Genomic DNA, 26,415 nt, shown 5'->3' with positions numbered 1-26,415 from the left:
CTTTTGCTGGTATACCTTTTGGTTTGGTTGGAGAGGTGGCAGCCATGCTATTTGCTTGAAATAGGGGGCCTAGAGGCAAAGAAAAAGTTAGCGGACAGTATAATTTAGATGACTCCAGTGCTTAGGTCATCATCGTGCCAGTATGAACGTCTTTCTTTCCTGCTGTTCCCATCATTTATTCGTAACTTAAGGAACCTTAACTTGTTATGCATCAGTCTCATATTTTATCATTTTCCATTCATTCCCACTCAGAAATTTATTTCGAGGCACACTGTTAATAAATGTGATATGTGTAACATTTACAAACCAGTTTTTTCGCCATTTTGCAGTAGTATCCATTGGCTTTTTTCCTATCAGATTTGTACTGTGTTGCACAAATGAAGGGCACTATGTATGATATCTACTTGACCATGAAAATAAATCCTCATGATTGAAACCCCTCCCAGCTTTTTCCAGGAAATTTCATTTCATTCCTCCACCCTACCCACCACCCCGTTTCCATGCCTCGCATGTTTGAATGTAATTTCCTTGGCCATTTTATCAGCAGGAAATTGTTGCCTTTACAGAGTTATCTTCAGGTTCAGGGGGAACTGAGTTTAGGATATAGATTTGTGCCAGCCTACAATTTTCACCATTTGTTATGTAGGAAAATTTTTGTGAACCAAGAACACACCATTTCACTTAAATGGCCATCATTGTGCTCTCCTCGGTTACTCCATTAGTCACTGACTTTTGCAATAGAATACCAAGAGCAGAATATTTACTACATATAGCAAAGGGATGGCTGAGAATTTTGCATGTGTGCAATGCTCTTACATGCCTGCAGTGCTCTGTTGCCTGGCTAAACACTTACCCCACTAACAGGCCATACTGTGTGAATTGGAGGGGGCGGGAAACTGCGAACGCACCGCATGCTGTGCAGTTGGATAAGGAACACTGAATGTTTTGCATGCAGCATGGTTTCATATTTCTCAGCAACATAGATCACAAACAAAACCAATGATTGTAATATTGTGTCGCATTTGCAACGTCATTATGGAGGCAAGGAAACGCTTCCTGAAGAAAACAATTTAGAACTCCTGGACAGTTTTAATGTAAAACAGTTTGCTTTTAAATGGGAATTACGTTGCCTATCCATCTGCACATGTGGAGGGGTGCTTTCAACTAAAATGGCAAATGGTCTTGAAACAGCTCAACAACAGATGTAAGATTGGCAGTGTCTGCAAAACATGTAGAAAACTAGCATTGTAATTATTTCATTGCCGCAATGAATTCTTCAAAATTCTGTTTTCTTTAGCACTAGTGAACGTGGCAAATGGATTGTGTTTTTTGTCCCTTCCATAGTGCAATTTGTTTTTTAAATGCATCCCATCAGATCGCAAGTAAACTGTTTCCCGCCTTGCAGTGACTGAACTGTGGCCAGTATGTTGTCAAGTTGATTTAAAATGTAAGACCTGCAGTTCATTCTGGATCTTGTAATTTTTGTTCCCGCTATCGTTTCTCCTTCAGAATTTTAACACTGGCGGGTTTTAAAGCCAAAAATCATTCCAGGCATGTCCCTTGACTTAACTACCTTACTTCACAGGTATATATAGTCTCCATACACTTCATTCAGTTCTATCGAAAACTGTTACAACTGACAGTGTAATAACGCATACAGCTTCAGAAAATGTACTGTTCGTACCACAAATTTCATCAGGTGCTCAATGTCTGCAAATTTAGTGCAGATTTCTTGTTGGTATACATACCAATGAATCATGTACAAATTTTCTCTTGATCTTTGTAATTTTTTGTTCTTTCATTGTCAACTAAATCTTTAAATTTTTTCTGTGTGGTGGTGCTATGTCGTTCCATAGCAAATTTCTGGTACTATCGATTATGTGACTGCATGATAAATAGTGACAATTCTCATTCTTCTCTTTGGGGGCTACCATTCATTTTAAAGATTTGTGATGATAGATTGCTGGAATGCCTAATTTTGTACAAACAGCCACTGGACCTGTGAAACTCCTTTGTAGCATAAATAAATCGCAAAGGATAAACAGTGCTGACGTTACGATTCTGCTGAACTAAAGAAAACGGTGCCGACCAAAAAATACTGCATTATACTGCTAAATGAAATATCGCGCCAATCCCTGTACTTCCCAGAAAGACTGAGCAAAACTGAGGTGTACAGAGGAAATGCATGCGGACCGCATATGTACAGCCACATAGTTTTGCACACTGTGGCCGACTCTAATATAATGCAACTTGCAATCGTCTGTCTGTCCCTTGAGCCTAAGTTTTCCGGTTCACTCTGTTTCTGTGATAAGAATCATTATTTGACTTGAAGATTATTCTGCTGAGGCTTGTTATGTAACTGACTACAAATTTTCTTTAGAATGTATCTCTATTTTCTCCAGCACATCAAAATAGATGCTGACATACTTCCTACTCAAGTGGTTAACATTTTCTGCACCTACAGGGATGATGTAACTGTCACAAATTCTCTTTTTTGGACAGTTTGTTGCAAAATTAATCCACGGTTGGTGAAGGTTTATAGCGAGCTTCCTGTTCCCTTTTCAACAGTTAACAAATGGGAAGTTGAACTGTGACTGTATTTCTTTTGGTGAATTTCCACACAAAGAACATTTTTGCTGTGCAACAATGGATGAAAAAAGAAGTGCAGAAGAAGAGAATCACCAATAAAAGGTGTATGAGACAGCTGATCTACTATTCCACTATGCACCTGAAAAGAGAGAGTATAATAAATTTTACAAAATGGTTCAAATGGCTCTGAGCACTATGGGACTCAACATCTTAGGTCATAAGTCCCCTAGAACTTAGAACTTCTTAAACCTAACTAACCTAAGGACATCACACACACCCATGCCCGAGGCAGGATTCGAACCTGCGACCGTAGCAGTCCCGCGGTTCCGGACTGCAGCGCCAGAACCGCTAGACCACCGCGGCCGGCAATAAATTTTACATAAAACACTTACTATTAGAATGCATTTTTTGCAATATGGATTTTGCATTTGTCAGATGCTGATCAGAAGTAAGTGTGAAATTAATTTATCAGCAGCCTTTTGGAACATTTTAAAATGGATCCAAATTATTTGTGTGTGGATTACTTACTGTTGGTGAGGTGTGGGTCCATCGCCTAACACAAGAAATGAAACAGCAGTCCAAAAGCTGTGGTTTCGAAGCTTGTAGCCCTACTCTAAAACAGGTGAACGCAATGCATTTGCAAGAAATATTGTGTAAAACAGATGCTTCTAATTGAGTAACTTGCAAGAAGGGAAATTGTGTGGATTGAAAGGATGATATTCATCTTTCATTATCACAGTGAGTAAACTTAGAGATTTGAAATATAAACTATTGGAACTTGTCCACTAAATTTGTTACTGTTTGACTGCCACCTATTTACTCATCTGAAGGGATTGTTGTTGTTGTTGTTGTTGTTGTTCAAATGGCTCTGAGCACTATGGGACTTAACATCCGTGGTCATCAGTCCCCTAGAACTTAGAACTACTTAAACCTAACTAACCTAAGGACATCACACACATCCATGCCCGAGGCAGAATTCGAATCTGCGACCGTAGCAGTTGCGCGGTTCCGGACTGAGCGCCTAGAACCGCTAGACCACCGCGGCTGGCGTTGTTGTTGTTGTTGTTGTTGTTGTGGTCTTCAGTCCTGAGACTGATTTGATGCAGCTCTCCATGCTACTCTATCCTGTGCAAGCTTCTTCATCTCCCAATACGTACTGCAGCCTACATCCTTCTGAATCTGCTTAGTGTATTCATCTCTTGGTCTCCCTCTACGATTTTTACCCTCCACGCTGCCCTCCAATACTAAATTGGTGATCCCTTGATGATGCCTCAGAACATGTCCTACCAACCAATCCCTTCTTCTTGTCAAGTTGTGCCACAAACTCCTCTTCTCCCCAATCCTATTCAATACTTCCTCATTAGTTACGTGATCTGCCCATCTAATCTTCAGCATTCTTCTGTAGCACCACATTTCAAAGGCTTCTATTCTCTTCTTGTCCAAACTATTTATCGTCCATGTTTCACTTCCATACATGGCTACACGCGATTCAAATACTTTCAGAAACGACTTCCTGACGTTTAAATCTATACTTGATGTTAACAAATTTCTCTTCTTTATAAACGATTTCCTTGCCATTGCCAGTCTACATTTTATATCCTCTCTACTTTGACCATCATCAGTTACTTTGCTCCCCAAATAGCAAAATTCATTTACTACTTTAAGTGTCTCATTTCCTAATCTAATTCCCTCAGCATCGCCCGACATAATTCTACTACATTCCATTATCCTCGTTTTGCTTTTGTGGATGTTCATCTTATATCCTCCCTTCAAGACACTGTCCATTCCGTTCAACTGCTCTTCCACGTCCTTTGCTGTCTCTGACAGAATTACAATGTCATCGGCGAACCTTAAAGTTTTTATTTCTTCTCCATGGATTTTAATTCCTACTCCGAATTTTTCTTTTGTTTCCTTTACTGCTGGCTCAATATACAGATTGAATAACATCGAGGAGAGGCTACAACCCTGTTTCACTCCCTGCCCAACCACTGCTTCCCTATCATGCCCCTCGATTCTTACAACTGCCATCTGGTTTCTGTACAAATTGTAAATAGCCTTATGCTCCCTGTATTTTACCCCTGCCACCTTCAGAATTTGAAAGAGATTATTCCAGTCAACACTGTCAAAAGCTTTCTCCCAAGTCTACAAATGCTAGAAACGTAGGTTTGCGTTTTCTTAATCTAGCTTCTAAGATAAGTCTTAGGGTCAGTATTGCCTCACGTGTTCCCATATTTCTACGGAATCCAAACTGATCTTCCCCGAGGTCGGCTTCTACCAGTTTTTCCATTCGTCTGTACAGAATTCACGTTAGTATTTTGCAGCTGTGACTTATTAAACTGACAGTTCGGTAATTTTCACATCTGTCAACACCTACTTTCTTTGGGATTGGAATTATTATATTCTTCTTGAAGTCTGAGGGTATTTCGCCTGTCTCATACATTTTGCTCACCAGATGGTAGAGTTTTGTCAGGACTGGCTCTCCCAAGGCTGTCAGTAGTTCTAATGGAGTGTTGTCTACTCCCGGGGCCTTGTTTCAATTCAGGTCTTTCAGTGCTCTATCAAATTCTTCACGCAGTGTCATATCTCCCATTTCATCTTCATCTACATCGTCTTCCATTTCCATAATATTGTCCTCGAGAACATCGCCCTTGTATAGTCCCTCTATATACTCCTTCCACCTTTCTGCTTTCCCTTCTTTGCTTAGAACTGGGTTTCCATCTGAGCCCTTGATATTCATACAAGTGGTTCTCTTTTTCTCCAAAGGTCTTTTTAATTTTCCTGTAGGCAGTATCTATCTTACCCCTAGTGAGGTAAGCCTCTACGTCCTTACATTTGCCCTCTAGCCATGCCAGCTTAGCCATTTTGCACTTCCTGTCAATCTCATTTTTGAGATGTTTGTATTCCTTTTTGCCTGCTTCATTTACTGCATTTTTATATTTTCTCCTTTCATCAATTAAATTCAGTATTTCTTCTGTCACTCAAGGATTTCTGCTAGCCTTCATCTTTTTACCTACTTGATCCTCTGCTGCCTTCACCACTTCATCCCTCAAAGCTATCCATTCTTCTTCTACTGTATTTCTTTCCCCCATTATTGTCAATTGTTCCTTTATGCTCTTCCTGAAACTCTCTACAACCTCTGGTTCTTTCAGTTTATCCAGGTCCCATCTCCTCAAATTCCCACCTTTTTGCAGTTTCTTCAGTTTTAATCTACAGTTCATAACCAATAGATTGTGGTCAGAGTCCACATCTACCCCTGAAAAATGTCTTACAATTTAAAACCTGGTTCCTAAATCTCTGTCTTACCATTATATAATCTATCCGATATCTTCTAGTATCTGAAGGTATTAGTGGCTGGAAAACATTTTGAGTAGATATTTTCCAGCTTTAGATGAGAGTTTACCAAACAGTCCAGAATACAAAAAAGTTGGGATCTACTTGCTGCGAAAAAGGACAAAATGCATGGTGTGTGTGTGTGTGCGTGCATGCGTGTGTGTGCGTGTGTCTATGAGAGAGAGAGAGAGAGAGAGAGAGAGAGAGAGAGAGAGAGAGAGAGAGAGAGAGAGAGGGGGGGGGGGGTAGGTTTATTTTCTTGCTGCATTTCTGCAGATACAGAGTGCTGCTCTGTCTTTGCTGCAAGTCTAATCTCCATTGTCACTGATACTGAAATGCAGAAACTTGGTATACATCCTTATTGCAACTTCATTGTCTCCTGTGGTATCAGATTTTTTTGACAAAATGGTAATTAAGTCTTAGGCCAAGAAACAGTAGTCAAAATAACGTGTAGTATCAGTTGCCTACATTGGACTGCAGTTGATAATTTAGACACATTAGGAGCTGCATTATTCACTTAGAGAACACACGATGGAAAACATATTCCAACTTGGGTAACATCTCCTTAACCATTGTACAGAAAGGAATGCTGTGTTCTGCAGATTCCATTTTCAATAGTCTTCCCATAGAAGTGAAGAATTTCGGTGATAAACTCCAGGTTTTTCAAATCTAAATTAATAATCTGTCTCGTATTCTGTGTGTTTATGTAGTGACTTATTCCGTGACTTAATAGCTTTGGTTCATATCATTTTCTGTAATCTGAGGAGTGCACAAGAAAACGTTTAAATGGCTGCTCAAGCTTAGAACTGCTTTTGTCATTGTCAGTAACTGACAGTAGTAACTGAAGACATTATGTCTTGGTGTATATGTAACACCCGACTGCATTATGTTGTGTATATTAAACCAAGGAATTTATATATGCGACCAGAGATTGCCGTACCTGCGGTGCATAGATACTTTCTTGATGAGCTAATCCCAGTGCATTGATATGTAGGACAAGATTTTTATCACATTGAACATAATTGTATGGATTTCACAACATTGACAAAATACGTGTAGAATTAGCAATGTAACTTTTATAGCTCTCACTGTGAATGTTAGAATTCTGACAGACCCTTAGACCAAAACATGCATTATATCAAGTATAGCAGAGCTTTTATCTCCTTGAGTGGTTGAAAGCTGAGTTGATGCCATTGTCTACCTAGAAAACTGGCTATTTGAGTGGGTACAGCCCCGCAGAAAGGGGGAGAGTTACAAGCAAATCATCTTATGGTTGAACAGGTACATATTTTCCTTTCTTAGGGATCCCTACTTTAATATATTGTTCAACACATCCCTTCCTTTGAAACATGTTCTTTGAGTGTATGTTGCTCCAATCCTGGTAGGTATTGTAGCTATATGTATTTGAAACCTTTCTCTTCTGGGCTAGCTGATGAAGATCGGCATGCTGATATAGAAGGGTGTTTCACAATTCATGTTACACACTTGTGGAGATTGTGTAGGGGACTTAGTAGATCAAGTTCTACGTAGGAACCCGTGTCCGGAAATGGCTCGTTTCCGTACAAGGAAAACAAGATTTACAAATTTCACTCCTATTTACTGTGATTTCACAAATGCTATTTGATATGACGACCACAAAGTTCAGTGCACACAGAGTATCTGTGAAGTAAGTTTGCATAAACTCTGTCCAACGTGTGTGTGATTAATCGCTTCTGCTGCAGCTATGATCTGTGCAACCAGATCTTCCTCTGAGTGGCCAGAGGTCTGGTAAAGAAGACTTCATGTGACTCCACAAAACAAAATCCAAAGGGTTAAATCTGGAATCTTGGTGGCTGAGTTTTTGATCCACCTCGACCAATCCACCTGTCCTCATAGACTACGTTCAGATGGTTTTGGATGCTCACTGCAAAATGCACTGCCACACCATCACCCTGGAACCACAATATGTGCTGATTGTTCACTGACACACCTCCCGAAAACTCCGCCAGTACTTTTTACAGAAATATGAAGTACCTGGCACCCTATAGGTGGGGAGGAAGGATATACAGCCAAACCCCACAACCATTGCAGATACCTGCCCAGAACTGATGCTGGAGGTGTGCTGAAATATTTGTACACACATTGCTTTGGGACTTTCGTGATCCAAAATGTGGCTGTTTCGAGTGTTCAAAATACATTACCTGTTAAAATGTGCTTAAACAGTGAACACAATTCGCCTCAGAAACTGAGAAAAATCCACACAATGGTGTAAAAACCAAGTACAGAAATTGACACATGGCACAAAATATGCTGGGAGCATGGTGTATACCTTCTGAGGGTGGAAATTGCTGTTCATGCAGAACACAGAAGACAGACGAGTAAGGCACATGCAATGGTTCGAGTACTTGTTGTTGCGATCTCTTCAACTTGATGAAGCACAGCACTTCCTCTTCCAGTAAAACAGTGGCACCTTCTTGGAGTACCACAGTTTGCTGTATCGCTTGTGCATTTGCGACTTTTCCACAGTCATTGTTTTACTCTGGCAAACGTGGGATGGGGTGGAATCACACCATTTGGAAAGTACTCGGGGTACAGACGGTGTGCTTCTATTCCATTACAGAGTGTTTCATTGTAAATTTATAACAGGTTGCATTCTGTGAACATGTACTTTGGTGTCCTGTTACTGCAGTACTAGTCACTGTAATATCTATTGATGGACCACCAGGAAGCATGAAAACGAGGGAGATGGAAATAGAGAACACAATATCATGTCATCGTACTATTCATGAATGTGGGTAACCTACCATAACAGGCAAACTGTGTAAGAAACGTCTAGCGTGCGACTGAGTAGCTTATTTTCCTAGTAACATACAAACGAACTGTTTCCAGACATGTGTTCCTATATAAAACTTGACCTACTGAGTCCACTCTACAACCTCTGGAAGTATGTAGCATGAATTGTGAAATACCCATGTGTCAGTGTACACTAGGTTGTTGTGTATAGAGTGGCTGAATTGCCTATCTGATTCACATGTCTAGAAGTGGTAACTTCCCTTTCCTTTTCATCTCAAATACAAACTTCACATTAGGGGCCATACTGTGCACATGTTTGATAAACTGCTGAATAGTTTTGATGCCACACAGCCAAGTCACAGTCATGTCACAGCCAAGTCACAGTCATGTCACAGCCAAGTCACAGTCATGTCACAGCCAAGTCACAGTCATGTCACAGCCAAGTCACAGTCATGTCACAGCCAAGTCACAGTCATGTCACAGCCAAGTCACAGCCATGTCACAGCCAAGTCACAGCCAAGTCACAGTCATGTCACAGCCAAGTCACAGTCATGTCACAGCCAAGTCACAGTCATGTCACAGCCAAGTCACAGCCATGTCACAGCCAAGTCACAGCCATGTCACAGCCAAGTCACAGTCATGTCACAGCCAAGTCGCAGTCATGTCACAGCCAAGTCACAGTCATGTCACAGCCAAGTCACAGCCAAGTCACAGTCATGTCACAGCCAAGTCACAGTCATGTCACAGCCAAGTCACAGTCATGTCACAGCCAAGTCACAGTCATGTCACAGCCAAGTCACAGTCATGTCACAGCCAAGTCACAGTCATGTCACAGCCAAGTCACAGTCATGTCACAGCCAAGTCACAGTCATGTCACAGCCAAGTCACAGTCATGTCACAGCCAAGTCACAGTCATGTCACAGCCAAGTCACAGTCATGTCACAGCCAAGTCACAGTCATGTCACAGCCAAGTCACAGTCATGTCACAGTCATGTCACAGCCAAGTCACAGTCATGTCACAGCCAAGTCACAGTCATGTCACAGTCATGTCACAGTCATGTCACAGTCATGTCACAGCCAAGTCACAGCCAAGTCACAGCCAAGTCACAGCCAAGTCACAGCCAAGTCACAGCCAAGTCACAGCCAAGTCACAGCCAAGTCACAGCCAAGTCACAGCCAAGTCACAGCCAAGTCACAGCCAAGTCACAGCCAAGTCACAGCCAAGTCACAGCCAAGTCACAGCCAAGTCACAGCCATGTCACAGCCATGTCACAGCCATGTCACAGCCATGTCACAGCCATGTCACAGCCATGTCACAGCCAAGTCACAGTCATAAAATTGGGTAACTCCTGTAGACAGAGAAGAACCTGTAGTTATTACGTACAGGTGGTCAACAAAGTATTGTGAAACATGTTGAAAGTCTTGAGAGGATAGTGGCCAGCTAACAGCCTCAGAACACATTTTACAAGCAGTTTTGAGAACAGATAGAGAAAACATCCAAGCTGATCATAATTTGATCCGGACTAATTCCGACATAATATGTCAGTAAACATCTGAAATGTTTCAGTGTTAGTCTGCAGTAACAAAGTGCAGGCACCAGTGTCTTGGTTATATATATTTGCCTAGTCTGGAAATCGACAATTCGTTGCCAGTAAGGGTAGATCACACTTGAATACCATATTTGTGGATTTTAGGTGAGCTTTACAGACAGTGGGAACAAGGAGTCAAAGCTCTCAGATGCTGTATCATGGTGTCAGGTCCCCTCAGGGGACTCGCAACTCTTTTGTATGTGCATGGTGAGCATGGAGCCCCAAGATATTGCAGCAGCTACTTACTTTTCTGTGCTACAATGTCTCATCTCTTGATTACTCCTCCTCTTGCTCTCTTTCTCATGGTGCCAGCCTTCGATGTTGACCCGACTCTCTCCTCTCTCCTTTCTTCCTTTCTTATAATTATGTGTTTTTATGTCTTCCTTTCTTGGAATTTTCTTTCATTCGCCATCTTTAGGTTGAAGAAATTTGTGATCCTATTCTGGGTTTGACCCTCATTTTCTAATTTTTTCTGTGATGTGGAACAACTGGGGAAGAACACTTCACATAGTGACTAGTGCATACAGTGTGAAAGATCATCTGCACACAATATCTGTGTAGGCTCTTACTTGCACCTCATTGCCATTGTGGTAGCCAGCCCAATGTAGAGTTTTTATGTATTCTTTCCGCCGAGCCCTGCACACTGCTGACGCCTGGGCTGCTGGTACTCCATGCATGCCAATGGGTAGGTGTCCATCTTCATTGTTCATCAGGACTCCTGGAAATGGCCATCATGTCAGATGGCTTTTGCTGCTTCCGGGTAGTGCTCATGGGGAGAGCCCTGATCAAAGTACGTGGCATCAGGGCATATGTTTAGCACATGAATCATATTAAATTATATCAAAACAATAGCTGTTCTGATCTGGCTGTTTCATTACACAGGTATAGGAAATTCAGTGCGGATAGTTATAACCCTACTGCTTTCCCAACTCTGCCTACCCCATGGGAAGATGAACAAGCCAGATGTTGAGGAGCAGAACAATTTATTCAGCACTTAGTAGCTACCTGAACTGGTGGGGATACTTTTACTGTGCAGAAGCCATAATTTTTGTGGAACGTATTGAGAACACATTAGATGAAGTTGAGTCAATGGGAGATATGTGGAATGGGTGGGTGTTGATCAAAGCCTCATTTCCTGTGAAATCTAAGGCTGTTCACATACCTGAATGTCTGGGTGACATACCAGTGACCATTGTTCCACACAAGACTGAATATGGTCCAAAGAATCATCTTCCACTGGGACCGCATGTTCCATACGGGCGAGGAGCTACCTGCTAATCTTGAGTGGTGAGGCATACATTTTGTTCAACATGTCCAAAAAAGTCACTATGCGTATGGGTCTGACATGCCCATGAGGTGCTCCTGATGCTTGCGCTTTGGTTGTGTGTTATCTAATTGCACAGCCGACCCTAAATGTGGTAACTGGATGATCGCTCCATTAAGGCAATCCTCGTGAACGATCTGTGAGTTAGTTCCATGGAACACCATCATCCACTTTCACCGATTTGTGCAGTCTTCAAGAAAGAAAACAAAGTACAGCAATATAAATCTATTGACCACTGGTCGTATACAGCACGTAAAAAGTATGAATGGCTACATCCTGTTGATATAACATCCAATTATGCGAAAATCACAGCCATATACATCTACATACATATTCTGTAAGCCACTGTATGGTGTGTTACAGAGACTGTTGTACCACTGCTAGTCATTTTCATTCCCATGCTACTCGCAAATGGAGTGAGGGAAAAATGAATTTCAATATGCCTTCGTACCAGCCCTAATTTCCCTTATCTTTGTTCATGGTCCTTTTGTGAAATGCACATGGGTGGCAGTAGGATCATTCTGCAGTCAGCTTCAAATGCCAGTTCTTGAAAAGAACATCACCTTCCCTCTAGGGATTCCCATTTGAGTTTCTGAAGCTCCTCCACAATACTTGGATGTTAATCGAATCTGCCAATAACAAACTAGCAACCCACCTCTGAATTGCTTCAGTGTCTTCCTTTAATATGACATGGTGGAGATCCCAAACACTTGAATGTCGCACAAATGTCATATATGTGATCCTCTTTACATTTGAACCGAAGCTGAACATTTGCCTTCCCCACTACAATCCTTGCATGCTCATTCCAAGTCATATCACTTTGTGATGTCATGCTTTGATATTTAATCGACCTGTGTCAAGTAGCACACTGCTGATGTTGTATTTGAACATTATGGGATTGTTTTTCCAGCTCATCTATATTAACTTATATTTTCCTACATTTAGATGTAGCTGCTGTTCGTCACACCAATTAGAAATTTAGTCTGTCATCTTGTATCTTTCTGTAGTCATATAACAATGACACATTCCCATACATCACATCATCAGCAAACAGCCGTGGATTGCTGCTCACCCTGTCAGTCAAGTCATTTATGTGTATAGAGCATAAGAGCAGTCATATCACACTTCCCTGGGCATTTCTGATACCCTTGTCTGTGATGAAGACTTGCTGTCAAGGCCCAAGTACTTTCCAAAAATCTAGGAATATGAAAGCTATCAGTTGGCCTTAATCCATAGTTCACAGGATCATGTGAGAAAAAAAGCTCAAGCTGAGTTTTGAATGAGTGATGCTTTCGAAAACAGTACTGATTTGTGGACAGGAACGTTATCATTTTTTTCAGAATCGATTCTCCCACCACCGTCCTCTCTTGTGGTTCTGTGGGCCCTTGCAAGAATCCCAACCACCATTGGTGGTGAAGGAGGAGGATCATCAGGACAAGGCTACTTTGATGATCTCGGTGGCACCTAATCACCAATGCTCATTTATGTGACTCTAACCCCATCGGTGATGCCGAGATCCTGGGGCACAACCAGTCCTCCTTGACACCCATAAAATGATCATTCAGTGGAGTTGTTATGGATAATACAGTCACCTCCCAGAACTGCACCACCTTGTTTCCTCCTCTTCTGCAATTTGCACTCCTCTGATACACACACACTTCACAGATGACCATTTACTAATGCTCCATGGTTATTGTGCATGCTAAGCATGGCATTCCGAATTCTTTGCCTCAAATATTGGTAGATGATTCATGGACAGGTGAACTGTTTCTCAGTTTTCTCCGTGAAAGTGGTTTTTATTCTAAGATTTGAGGTGGTTGGGGGTGTGGTGTCTCCTGCTGCGTGCTGTCTTTAGGGGCCCCAACCTTACCATCACACGTTTTCATTCATCTCTTACTTTGTTTTAATAACGTTTAGATGCAGTTTCTCAATTTTTGCCTCATCCTATTTTCTATTTTAGATGTAGCTCTCGTTGACCACACTGGAGGAGGGCTGTTGGTAGGATGACTCTGGTTGCATGCAGAGTCCCAGGGGCACCCACCTACTTACTGCCTTTCCTATTTCTCTCTCCCTCATTTTATTATTGATGGTCCAACTCATGTCCATTACGTTTGTAGCCCTCTCACTTTTACTATTCTGAATCTGCTGAATAGATGATGTTCTTTGGATTAAAAATGTTGCTTGACTGAGTATGTTATTTATACAGTCACTTATCAAATAGTACAAACCTTAAATAATAAAGTATCACCAATTGGTGTTTTTTGTGATATCTCAAAGCCCGTCGATTGTGTAGACTTACAGCCTGATACCCTCGTAGAAAAACTTAAGTTTTATGTAATTTGTAGCTTTACACACAGCTGATTTGAATCATACTTGAAAAACAGAATGCTAAAGGTTGCACTGAATAATTCAGGCCATGTCAGAAAGATAGAAGATTGTGACTGGGGCAAAATCACAAAGGCATTCCCACAGTGTTCAGTTTTGGGTCCACTCCTATTCCTTAAGCCTAGTTTACACGACGACACTAGGTTGCAGGCAACTGTGCTACTGGCCACTGCGCACACATGCAGCGCGTTTGCGCAACTCGTTGGTGCAACTAAACACTTTCGGCGTGTTCCAACTTTGGCGACACTAGTTGCATGAATTTTGAGGTTATGTGTGTTTGTCTACACTCTACAAACTGAAATATGAAATGGAGAATGGAGAATAATGTTCACTTTTTGGATATCTGTGCTTTGCATAGATGTTTGTGGGATTTCAGTGATGCTGATTACAAAAATGAGCAACATATTGCTGCCACTGAGACCTTCATGAGCGATCATAACATAGATAGTTTGACAGTATCTGAACTGCAGGACAAAATTTATTGAGTTAGGAGCACATATACAACTGAATTAAGAAAAATACAAGCAAGTGTAATTCTAGTTGTGGCCATGCTCTCGTCTAAATGACTAAAATCCCATCGTTCGAGTTGGCCAACTCTTTGTTAAGGAATATTGTTGACAGGAGGGAAGGCTATACAAATACAAGAAGCTACATTCTTTATTCAATATTCACCTGTTTAAAATGTCGCTGCAGTGCTCCCCATTCACAAAAGTTAGAATTTTGGAATATTGCCACTGTACAGATCTGTCTTCAAGAGAGTAGTTTGCAAACCATTCTCTTCTTAATGAGGCCTGCTTCGAATAATTATTGTTGCTAATGTTAATAATTATTGGTGTTAATGAAAAAGCGTCATCACCAACTAAAACCGTATCTTATAGCATGCCGAGTGTTCTCAATATGCACGCAATATGATATGTAATTTCAGTTCTGGCAACAGTGCTTCATGCATTACAGTACCTTTATTTCTTATCGCATAACTGACTCTATTTAGAAGAAACGTGAACAGTTCTGGTGACATTCTAAGATAATTAGAACAACTTCTTGGATCTTCCTATTTTTTTTTTTTTTCCTTATGCAGAGATTCCACGCAACAAGCTTTAACTCCATCACAACTAGTGTGATGTGCAGCTCCCAAAAGTTTCATTTCAGACGCGACTCAGGAATCCACAAAACGACGAAACTGAAGTGTATATTGGTGTCGTCGTGTCTACAGTCTTATATGAAACAACTTGAGTGCAACTCATTCCACGCAACGAGTGGCACAACCCAATGTCGTCATGTAAACTAGGCTTTATATGTGTGAATGACCCACTTAAATTTCATCAAGCAAAATTAGTACTCTTTGTAGATAATGCTACTGTTATAATGAATCCTATTAGAGAGAAAGCAACAGAAGAGTTATTAAATGAAATTTTCCAAAGAATTATTAAGTGGTTCATTGAAAATGAACTCTCCCTGAATTTTGATAAAACACACTACATTCACTTCCGTGTAACAAATAGTCGCATCAGCAATTGATGTAGCACATGACCAGGAGTCAGTAAGTACGTAGAATGCTCCAAATTTTTGGGTATACGTATTGGTGGAAACTTGAACTGAAAAAAGCACATTACTGAGCTTCTCAAACAGTCAAGTTGAGCTACTACTGGTATTTGTATAATTGTTAATCTTAAAAACAAATGTATCACCTCCTGGCATATTTTGTGTTATTTCCACTCATTAATGTCATACAGAATAATTTTCTGGGGTAACTTGTCACTTGCAAAGAAAGTATTGAATGCACAAATGTGATATATGTGGTGGCCACCCACAAATGTCATGTAGGTACTCCCTTAAGAAGCTATGCATTTTAACTGCACTGTCACAATACACATTTTTGCTAATGAAATTCATCATAAATAATCCATCACAATTTGAGAAAAACAGTGATGTACATATCTACAACGCAAGAGAGAGACATGACCTTTATTACCCATTGTTAAAAATGTCAGTGGTTCAGAGATGAGTTTGTATGCAGCAATAAAAATTTTTGATCATTTGTCCAATAACATAAAATATCTGACAAGTAGCTAATCTAATTTAAAATCATCTCTCCTGGACAGCTCCTTCTGTGCCATTTACAAATTTCTACTTAAAATCAATTTAGGAAACAATCTGAACGGCCGTCTTTGATTGTTTGCAGATGATGCTGTTGTTCATCATCTTTTACAGTCATCAGAACAAATTACAAAACAAATTTAGAAACCATATCTGTATGATGCGAAAATTGGCAATTGACCCTAAATAATGAAAAGTGTGAGGTCAGCCACATGAGTGCTAAAAGGTATTCGCTAAACTTCGGTTACACCATAAATCAGCCGGCCGGTGTGGCCGTGCGGTTCTAGGCGCTTCAGTCTGGAACCGCGTGACCGCTACGGTCGCAGGTTCGAATCCTGCCTCGGGCATGGATGTGTGTGATGTCCTTAGGTTAGTTGGGTTTAAGTAGTTCTAAGTTCTAGGGGACTGATGGCCACAGATGTTAAGTCCCATAGTGCTCAGAGCCATTTGAACCATTTATCAGTCCAATGTAAAGGCCGTAAATTCAACTAAATACCTAGGAATTAAAATTATGAACAACTTAAATTGGAAAGAACATACAGAAAATGTTGAGGGATAGCAAACCAAAGACTGCATTTTATTGGCAGGATGCTTAAAAAATGTAACAGATCTATTAAAGAGACTACCTACACTACGCTTGTCCTTTCTCCTTAGGAGTGCTGCAATGCAGCCTGGGATCCTTAGCAGATAGAATTAACAGAGTACGTCGAGAAAGTTCAAAGAAGAGCAGCACATCTTGAATTATCGCGAAATAGTGGAGAATGTCAGTGACATGATACAGGATTTCGGGTGGACATAATTAAATCAAAGGCGCTTTTCGCTCCAGTGCAATATTCTCACTAAAATTCAATAACCAGCTTTCTCCTCTGAACGCGAAAATATTTTGTTGACACTGACCTGCATAGGGAGAAACGATCATCGTAATAAAATAAAGGAAATCGAAACTCTCACAGAAAGATACAGGTGTTCGTTTTTTCCACACACTGTTAGAGATTGGAATAATAGAGAATTATTGTGATGGTAGTTCGATGAACCCTTTGCCAGGAACTTAAAGTGCGATTTGCAGAGTATCGATGTAGATGTAGAAAAACTGGTAGCCAGTTAGAGGAAGACATTTTGATCAAAGAATTGTTCGAATTATGTACAGAAATTGCAATTAGCTAACTAATCCTGTCTGTCTTCGCCCTTCATTGAGGTGGCTGGTGGTGAATGTGGGTTGGGGCTTTTCTGACAATTGGTCGAGCTCTTGGAGACCCCTTATGTGCTCTGATCTGCGTAGCAGCCCAATCCATACACTTCTTTATAAATTCTTTTTCAGCTCAGTAATACTTTCAGTGCTACATTACTATTTATAGATGAACTACCGCTGGATCAAGGGAATGATGATCTCACTGTTCAGTCCCTTAGATCCCAATCAACTGACTAACCAACATTGTCAGGTAGGCTAGAATTATTCAGCAGCTTCATCATTTTTCTACATACTGGCAGCATAAGATCAAACGTAGATTTCTTTATTTATTACATTACAGCAGTGGCTGCACTCTGCTGTGACATTATGTTCCGTAAAGAATGACTGTAGCTATCCTTTATCAGCTTCCAGCATAAGTAGACCCTCACTCCTTTGCAGAGCATGAAGTGCTCCTTCCTCTGCTGTACTGATATTTGACTTCAGGTGGTGTCGTTGCTAAAGTGCAACTTTTGGTGATCCTTCATCTACATCTACATTTACATTTACATAGATACTCTGCAAGCCACCATACGGTGCATGGCGGAGGGTACCCTGTACGACTACTTGTCATTTCCTTTCCTGTTCTACTTGCAAATAGAGCGATGGAAAAACGACTGTCTGTATGCTTCCATGGGTGCCCTCATTTCTCGTGTCGTATCTTTGTCGTACTTACACACAGTGTTTGTTGGCAGCAGTAGAATCATTCAGCAGTCAGCTTCGAATGCTATTCTCTAAATTTTCTCAACAGTGTTTCTCAAAAAGAACGCCACCTTCGCTTCAGGGGTTTCCAGTTGAGTTCCTGAAGCATTTACGTAACACTTACGTGTTGTTCAAACCTACTGGGAACAAATCTTGCTGCCCGCCTCTGAATTGCTTTGATGTTTTCCTTCAAACCAACCTGGAATGGATCCTAAACGCTTTGCAGCATTTCGCCCAGATATTTAAAGAACTTGACTGTGTCAAGCAGGACACTAGTAATACTGCATCCAAACATTACAGGTTTTTCTTCCTACTCATCTGCAGTAACATTCATTTTTCCACATTTAGAGCTAGCTGCCAATCATCACACCAACTGGAAATTTTGTGTAAATCGTATCCTCCTACAGTCACTCAACTTTGGCACCATCTTTACACCACGACACCATCAGCAAACAATCATAGATAGCTGCCCCCACCTTCCAAATAATTTATGTGTATTGAGAACAACAGTGGTCCTATTACACTTCACTAGGGCACTACTGACTATACAGTTGTCTCTTATGAACACTCGCTGTCGAGGACAATGTACTGGGTTCTATTACTTAAGAAGTCTTAGAGCCACTCACATCTGTGAACGTATGTTACATACTTGTACCTTCATGAACAGCCTGCAATGGGGCATCGTGTCAAATGCTTCTAGGAGGTCTAGAAATATGGAATCTGACTCTTGCCCTTCAACCATAGTTTGCAGTACATAATGTGAGAAAAGGGCAAGCACAGTTTCTCACTAGTGATGAATTCTAAAACCATGCTGATTCCTGGACATCAGCTTCCCAGTCTCAAGAAAGTTTATTATATTTGAATGGAGAATATGCTCAATGATTGTTCAACAAACAGATGTTAGGGACATTGGTCTGTAATTCTACGAACCCGTTCCTTTACCCTTCTTCTATACTGTAGTAACCTGCGCCTTTTTCCAGTTGCTTGAGACTTTATGATGGGTGAGAGATTAGCCATAAATGCAAGCTCGGTAAGGGACCAATGCCGCAAAGTACTGTTTGTAAAACTGAACTGGGATTCCATCCGGACCTACTGATTTATTTACTTTCAAATCTTTCAGTTGTTTCTCTATGCTGGAGATGCTTATTACTACGTCACCCATATGGGAGTCTTTCTGATGGTCAAATGATGATATGTGTGTGCAAGCCTCTTGTGTGAACGATTTCTTGAACGTGAAATTTAAAACTTTGGCTTTCATTTTGCTGTCTTCAACTGCCACACTAGACTGGTCAACAAGGGACTGAATGGATGCACCAGACCCACTTAGCAATTGTATGTAAGACAGAATTTCCTCAGGTTGTCTGCCAGATCTTTTGCATGGTGTGGTGGTGGTAGTTCTATGCTTCGTGCATAGATCTTTTCACAGACACACAAATCTCAACTAACCTTCGCTTGTTGTCATTTATGCGTTCCCTTTCGAATCAAGAGTGCAACAGCCTGTGCTTCCTCAGCATCCTTCAAATTTCGTTATTAAGTCATGGTGGGACTTTTACGTCCTTTATCCACTTACTAGGCTCATAACTCTTCAGACCACAATTTACAATCTGTCTAAACTTTGCCCATAATTCCTCTGCATCCATCTTACTGGAATTAAGTGATGCCAGTTCGCTGTTCAAATGAGATGCTAATAATTGCTTATCTGGTCTGTGTAGCAGAAACACTTTCCTAGCCTTTTTGACTGATTTATTAACTTTCGTAATCGTAATTGCTGTAATGACATCGAGATTGCTAATCCCTGTTTCTATACTGGCATAATCGATAAGGTCCAACCTATTTGTAGCGACAAGGTCTGAAATATTTCCATTACGTGGGCTGCCGAGCTCGCTGTGCAAGACACGTTTTCAGAAAATGTGTTCAAAAGTATTTTGCATGAGTGCCTGCCTGAAACCCCTCCCCTGCCCAATTAACATGGTTTCACCTACACCTATTATACACGACACGATAACTTTACTGTCACACTCCAACTTCACTAGAGACAAAATTTTTGTCAGGTGCAATGAACATTCTCCCTCTTATGGCCTCTAATCAGTCTTCCCAATATATGTTCCATGATTCGCAAAATATTTCAGAGCTTTCCACTTTGGGCTTCAGCCAGCTCTCAGTCCCAAAAATGATCTGAATGTGGGAAATTTCCTGGAGGGCAGTAAATTCGGGACCTTTATTACGAATACTGCAACTGTTTACTGATAAAATTGTGACAGTCAGAAGTGTCTTTATTCTGAACACTGTTTTACTTCCCTTGCTACATACTGACTGACAAATGTTCATCAGAGCACCTTAAATTACTGCCTAGCTTAAAAAACCCTCTTGTGCATTCCACAAGTACTCTGCTACCCAAGTAGCTGCTTGCTATGTTTAGTGCATCCTTGATCTATCAAGGGGAGTCTTGCAAATCCCCACACAATAATGCAGATCTAGAAGTCCGCAGCCAAGACCTATGCAGAGTCGACAGTGTCTTGGTTGAGAATCTTCGCTCTGCTCCAAACCACAGGACCCTGATCAACTCTGAGAACAATGCTGCAAATCGCGAGCTCTGCTTGCACTCCACACACAGGGCCAACAGTCTTCACCACCTCCACCAGCTGCCCATATGAGCTGAGAATTGCCTCAGAACCCATGCAACAGGCATCATTGGTGCTGATGTGAGCCACTACTTGCAGATGACTGCACCCTGCACGCTCAATAGCCTCAGGCTAGGCTGCCTCCACATTTTGAATGAGGCCCCCTGGCAGACATGCCAAGTACACATTGGCTTTCTTTCCAGCCCTGAACACTTTCTGCCTAAGGGACTTCATAACGCACCTATAGTTGTGTCAGTGAGGATGATTACAGTGTATCATCCCTAAACAGGTAACACCAGTCTCCATGTGGCAGCATGGTGCTAAAATTTATTTGTGTTGCTGAGGTAGCTCTGTGGTGGACTGCCTTGATCATATCAATCTGTTTTCACTCAAAAGCTGAGAGATGTGTAGATGAAGAAATGGCAGTTAAGTAAACTGCTGGCATTAACATGCTGTTCACACCATGTATCCTTTCTTTAATGGGTAGTCTTCCATAAAGTCGTCTTTACTCCAGAAAATCTGATGTGATTGACCTCAACAAACTTTGACACTATTTAGTTGTCTTACCAAATGAGTTGCTGTAGTGGTTAGCACACTGGACTTGCATTCGGGAGGATGATGGTTCAAACCCACATCCAGCCGTCCAGATTTAGGTTTTCTGTGATGTCCCTAAATCGCTTCATGCAAATGCCGGGATGATTCCTTTGAAAGGGCATGGCTGATTTCCTTCCTCACCTTTCCCAAATCTGAGCTTCTGCTCCCTCTCTAATGACATCGTTGTCAATGGGACGTTAAACACTAGTCTCCTCCTCCTCCTCCTCCTCCTCCTCCTCTTCTTCATTGTCTTGACATTGAAGGAAAGCCACATTGATAAGCAAGCGTAAATATTTGTCGCAGCTTCTCAGATGCCCACTGTGTGCAGCTTCGTCCCTGCATACATTGGATTGTGAAAGTTCAAGAAGGTTGGTTACTTTACCATGGAAGTGGGCAGTTGACACACACAGACTAGGTGAATTTCCTGATTAGTTGCATTTCAGTAAGATTGGTGGCAAAACTAGCATACCTTCATCACAGGCATAGACATAATCTCTGGTAGTACATGAGAAATCCTTGCCCATTGCTTGATAGCACCATAATGACAAGTGTTAACGTACAAAATATTGTGAGAGCTCATGATGATGATGGACTTTGTTGAATGCTTGAGCTAAAACTTTATACGTAATGATGATTTAAAGAATTTTGTCCAAGAATGTTTCTGGGGGGAAAAAAAATTAATTTGTTTCCTGTAACTTTTCATTGTCTGGTTTAATAATTTCTACCTTCTTGTGTGAAAAAATATCTTTAACATTCTTTATAAATATTTGATTTTTAAAATATTTGGTAGTGTACTGGGCTACTTATGTGTAATCTTTTACAAAGTTAGTGTGTACTACTAGTTTATAACAGAGTTGTCAGAGATCGATGACAGTGTTATAATGGAGCTAACCACAGGACAAGGGATGGTTGAAAAGTTTCTAGCCCGAGATAGTTGCCATAATGTCTCATACAAACACCACCACCACCTACTTTTATGCTGACCCTTTGTGGGTATGCAGGTCAAATTTTGCGGCTCCAGCTGTGTTAGTTTTGCCACTAGGATGCATTGTATACCGCAGTGTAAGCAAAACGGCTAATATTGAGAGAATTGAGAACTGTGCTGTGATTGAATATCTTCATTTGAAGGGAGTGATGCCCAAGGAAATTGTGGAGTACATGAAGAATATACTTACGGATAGTGCTCCGTCTTACACTACAGTGAAAAACTGGGTGTCCGACTTCAAACGTGGAAGGAGGAGCGTGGAAGATGCGCCAGGGAGTGGACGACTTGTCACCATTGCCACTGATGAAACAGTGGTTGCAATTCACGATACGATTTTGCAGGCTTGTTGAACAACATTGCAGCACATTGAAACCACATTTGGAATCTCCCATGTGTGTGCTCATAATATTGTTGTGGATGTTTCGGGAATGCGGAAAGTTTTGTCTTAGTGGGTCCTGAAAGATTTGAATGTAGGTGAGAGACTGTATTTGTGTGCAGTTTTGTGAAGAAATCGTCCGCCAATTTGAAGCGGATGAAGATGTCTTTCTTGCAAGGTATGTGACAATGCACAAACGTGGGTTCATCACTTTGATCCTGAGATAAAACGACAGAATGGAAACATCTTTCATCCTCTATCCCAAAAAAAAAAAAAAACTCTGGATGCAAGAATCATCTGGCAAGGTGATGGCATTGGTGTTCTGAGATGCAGAAGGGGTGATTATGGTAGGGTACTTGCTAAAGGGTGTAACTATCAGTACATCATACTATTGCACTTTCCTGCGCCATTTGAGAGAAGAGATAAAGAAAGAAAGGTGCAGAAAATTGGCGCGCGGAGTTGTTTTGCGTCAGGACAATGCTCCAGCACATAAAGCCCTCGCAACACTGGAAACTCTGCGTGGCTGTGGGTTCGAGTTGTTAAGTCCTCTGCCATATTCTCCAGATGTGGCTCCATCATACTTTTTTCTTTTCCCAAACCTAAAAAAAAAGGAAAAAAAACCCTCGAAGGACGTCGATTTGACAGTGATGATGCAGTGATTGATGCTGTGAACACTTGGTTGGACTCTAAATTGAAGACCTTTTATTTGAATGGTTTGCAGAAGTATCAGAGCGTGCTCGCAAGTGTATTAGTGCTCATGGGTATTATATTGAAAAATAAATTGGTATTATGAAATCTCTGTCATTCTTTATTTGTTAGGCTAGAAACTTTTTGACCCTTCCTTGTATATGACACAGTGAACTACAGTATAACCCCACATTTACATACCTGGAATTAACGTTTTCCAGTGGTTTATGCCTTTTTTTTATCATTTCCATCAAATTTCTTATGTTAATTTGCACCTGATTTTTGCATTAACGTATTTATAATTTTCCTGCAATTTACACTTTATGAAAAAATGTTCTTGGAGAAACAGACTGATGTAAGTGGCGTTAAATTATGCTGCCATGGTGCTGGCCATCAAGTAATGCTTACAAGTGTTATGTGGTTAAGTTTCTTGACTCCAAGGTGCTCTACTCAGTATATCGGAACCGATAAACGGGTGAAAGTTGGAACAATTCAAACTTTATCTCCTGCCGCTACCAAGTGTTACTTAGTGTGGTGGCTGATGGGAGTAACTAGCTTCATCTGAATAAAGGTATTGTGACCGATCATAACCATTTCCAAACTCTCTCTCTTGTGCATGTGCAGTTTCGTGGTTGTTGTGATAATCTTGAGTGCGTTATTCAAACCATATTTAGTGTGTTTTGTTGTTTGGCCGTGTGTGCTAGTTAACACATTTGCTGACTTTGCGGCAAATGTCTTTGGTTTAAATACGGTGCAAGATACGTATTTTTTTCATGCTTAGCAACACATTTTGAAAGTTTATACTCGTCAAATGCAAATATTTACACAAGTATTTTTGCAGAGTTTCACATACAAACAACGTGGTGAGTGAGAGTTTGTGTGTATGTGGTTTTCTGTATAATTGAGGAGGCACAGTACCTGATAAACTCAAAAAGACGATTGCAGTGCAAGAGATGCTGAACAACCCATATGCTGACACCATACAAAATACTTACGTAAATATTTGCACTTGACAACAGGAATATAAATTCTCAAAACATGTCATGATAAGCATAGGGGCTGGAGGGGAAAGAAAGAAAGAAAGAACGAAAGAATAAATAAACTGTGTAATGTTTCATTATTTACATAATTAATGACAGTTACAAGCTTTCCCAAAGCATCGATTATGATGTCTGAAGTAAAGTCAAACGTTTCTACTTCCCAGATGGTTACCATTTCAAGTTACGTAAGCAGTTTTTATTAGATAATAAACAAGTCACTGACAAGTATTTTGATGCTGATTATGTACATATATCTTTTGTAAAGTGCGGAAATGCAAAGGGGGAGGGGGGGCTTCCTATACCTAACTTTCAATGCTTAAAACATTATTTCCCACTTTTTACCACATTTTACACCATTTTTTTTCTAGTCTCTTGAAAAGTGTAAAGCAAGTTTTCACCGCATGCGATACCTACCTCAGTTTTTGACTAATTTCCTTTGGAAGTGCCTTCACGAACTGCTTCTATTGCAAGTCACTAACTCGTTCCCTTGCCTCACTTAAAACAAACGACCCTTGACACTGACACATGTAAGGTACACCATTGCCTTGTACAATGTTACTCTATTATTGGATTATTTTCCTTTTTCCCTAATCTGCTTCACTTTTTTTAAATTTAATTAGTAGAATGGCTCCAGTGATTTCATGGTAATTGCTGTGTACTGGTGCCACTGACAGCCAGAATAAACCCTTTATTGTAAATGACACATTTAATAAATGTTCTGAATGTGTCAACAATATTTTTTTGGGAATATTGTTTCTCTCGAAGATTTATCAGTGCTTTTTGAATGTTTTTCATGCTCCAAGAAGACAGTGATTGGGTCGTAATGACACTGTGACACTTTAGTACCGTACATATAATTGTGATTGAAAACAGTAGGACAGTGAGGACAGATCAATGATCACAGGTAAACAAACACAATAAATTTCAGAGTTTATACCAAGAACTGAGAACAGCAAAATCCTTACACACACCATCCATCCAAAAAGTTGAGACACTTGAGTTTATTGCTGGTGTATAAACGTCATTGCTGTAACTACGGTAGCATCTTGCACTAACAACTGTAAACAACAGATGTGCATTTGACCAGTCAGTTGTGAGCAGGCAATGTTAAGTGGTGGGAAAGTTGTAACTGGTACTCATTGCTCTCTTCTTTAATTTCAGATATTACACTACACACAAGTTCATTCCTTTTCCCTACTTGCTTTCCTTGATGTCATATTGAATATGACAGGGCAATTTCAATCTGACCATCCATCCATTGTTTGAAGGGTGCCATAACCTCCAGTATGTGAAATCAAGACAATTGTATGTGGCCGCCAGGGTAACCTTAAGTTCTGTTCAAAAAACTGCGTAGCTCCCTGCAACATAAATTTTCCATAGAATTCTGCAGGAGTTGAAGACTGTTATCCAAACCCAAGGTGAAGCATTTTATCCTGGAAAACTCGTATTCCTCATACGAATGACTCTGACCTAATTAATTGTGTGATGAAAAACTGAAATTAACGCAATAGTTGAGTGTTCTTAGACATGATTACTTTAGGTTCACTTTGTTGTTTACTCACCCACTGAATTGAAAAGTATGAGAAAACTGTTTGATTATGGAGGATACAGTATTTTTTATCAATCCTGTCATCCTGTTTGGAAGTATTGGTGGTTTTTACCATGTTGTTCTAGACAAATGTTGGGATGATTAGAAGCAACAGCCATTACTGGTGTCTTTCCCTTTCATTCCTCGTTATCAAGATTTATGGAATGAATTTAATTTAATTTTTGTAAGTTATGTTTATTGGTGCTGCTGCTAATTATTATTATTATTATTATTATTATTATCATTATTATTATTGTTGTTGTTGTTTTCGTTCCAAAATTTCACTGTTCAACATTTCATTATGCTCAGATTTCTTGTTTTAGTATGTTCTAGGTATATTAGTACTTGTTCAGTGACTGCGTGTCATTGATGGGTACCGGCAGTTGTCCAAAAATAAAATAAATAAAAAATTAATTCATCACCTTGAATTTGTCATCACTTGCAAGGATTTTTAAGGTTAAGTAGAGTAGAATCAACACAACTCCAGTACTGTTCTGAAATACTTGTGGTA

The 26,415-nt window shown here is 40.4% G+C and overlaps 1 protein-coding gene across 1 annotated transcript in view; it reads left to right on the top strand.

The window, feature by feature from the left end:
- LOC126184037 (histone-lysine N-methyltransferase trithorax) overlaps positions 1-26,415 on the top strand; it is a 219,481-nt gene that overhangs the window by 27,607 nt on the left and 165,459 nt on the right. The gene's annotated exons all lie outside the window — the stretch shown is intronic.

This window comes from Schistocerca cancellata, chromosome 4, assembly GCF_023864275.1.
Source record: "Schistocerca cancellata isolate TAMUIC-IGC-003103 chromosome 4, iqSchCanc2.1, whole genome shotgun sequence".
Lineage (NCBI taxonomy): Eukaryota > Metazoa > Arthropoda > Insecta > Orthoptera > Acrididae > Schistocerca > Schistocerca cancellata.
The sequence above is the reverse complement of the archived record's forward strand: the minus strand, read 5'-3'. Positions and strand labels throughout refer to the sequence as shown.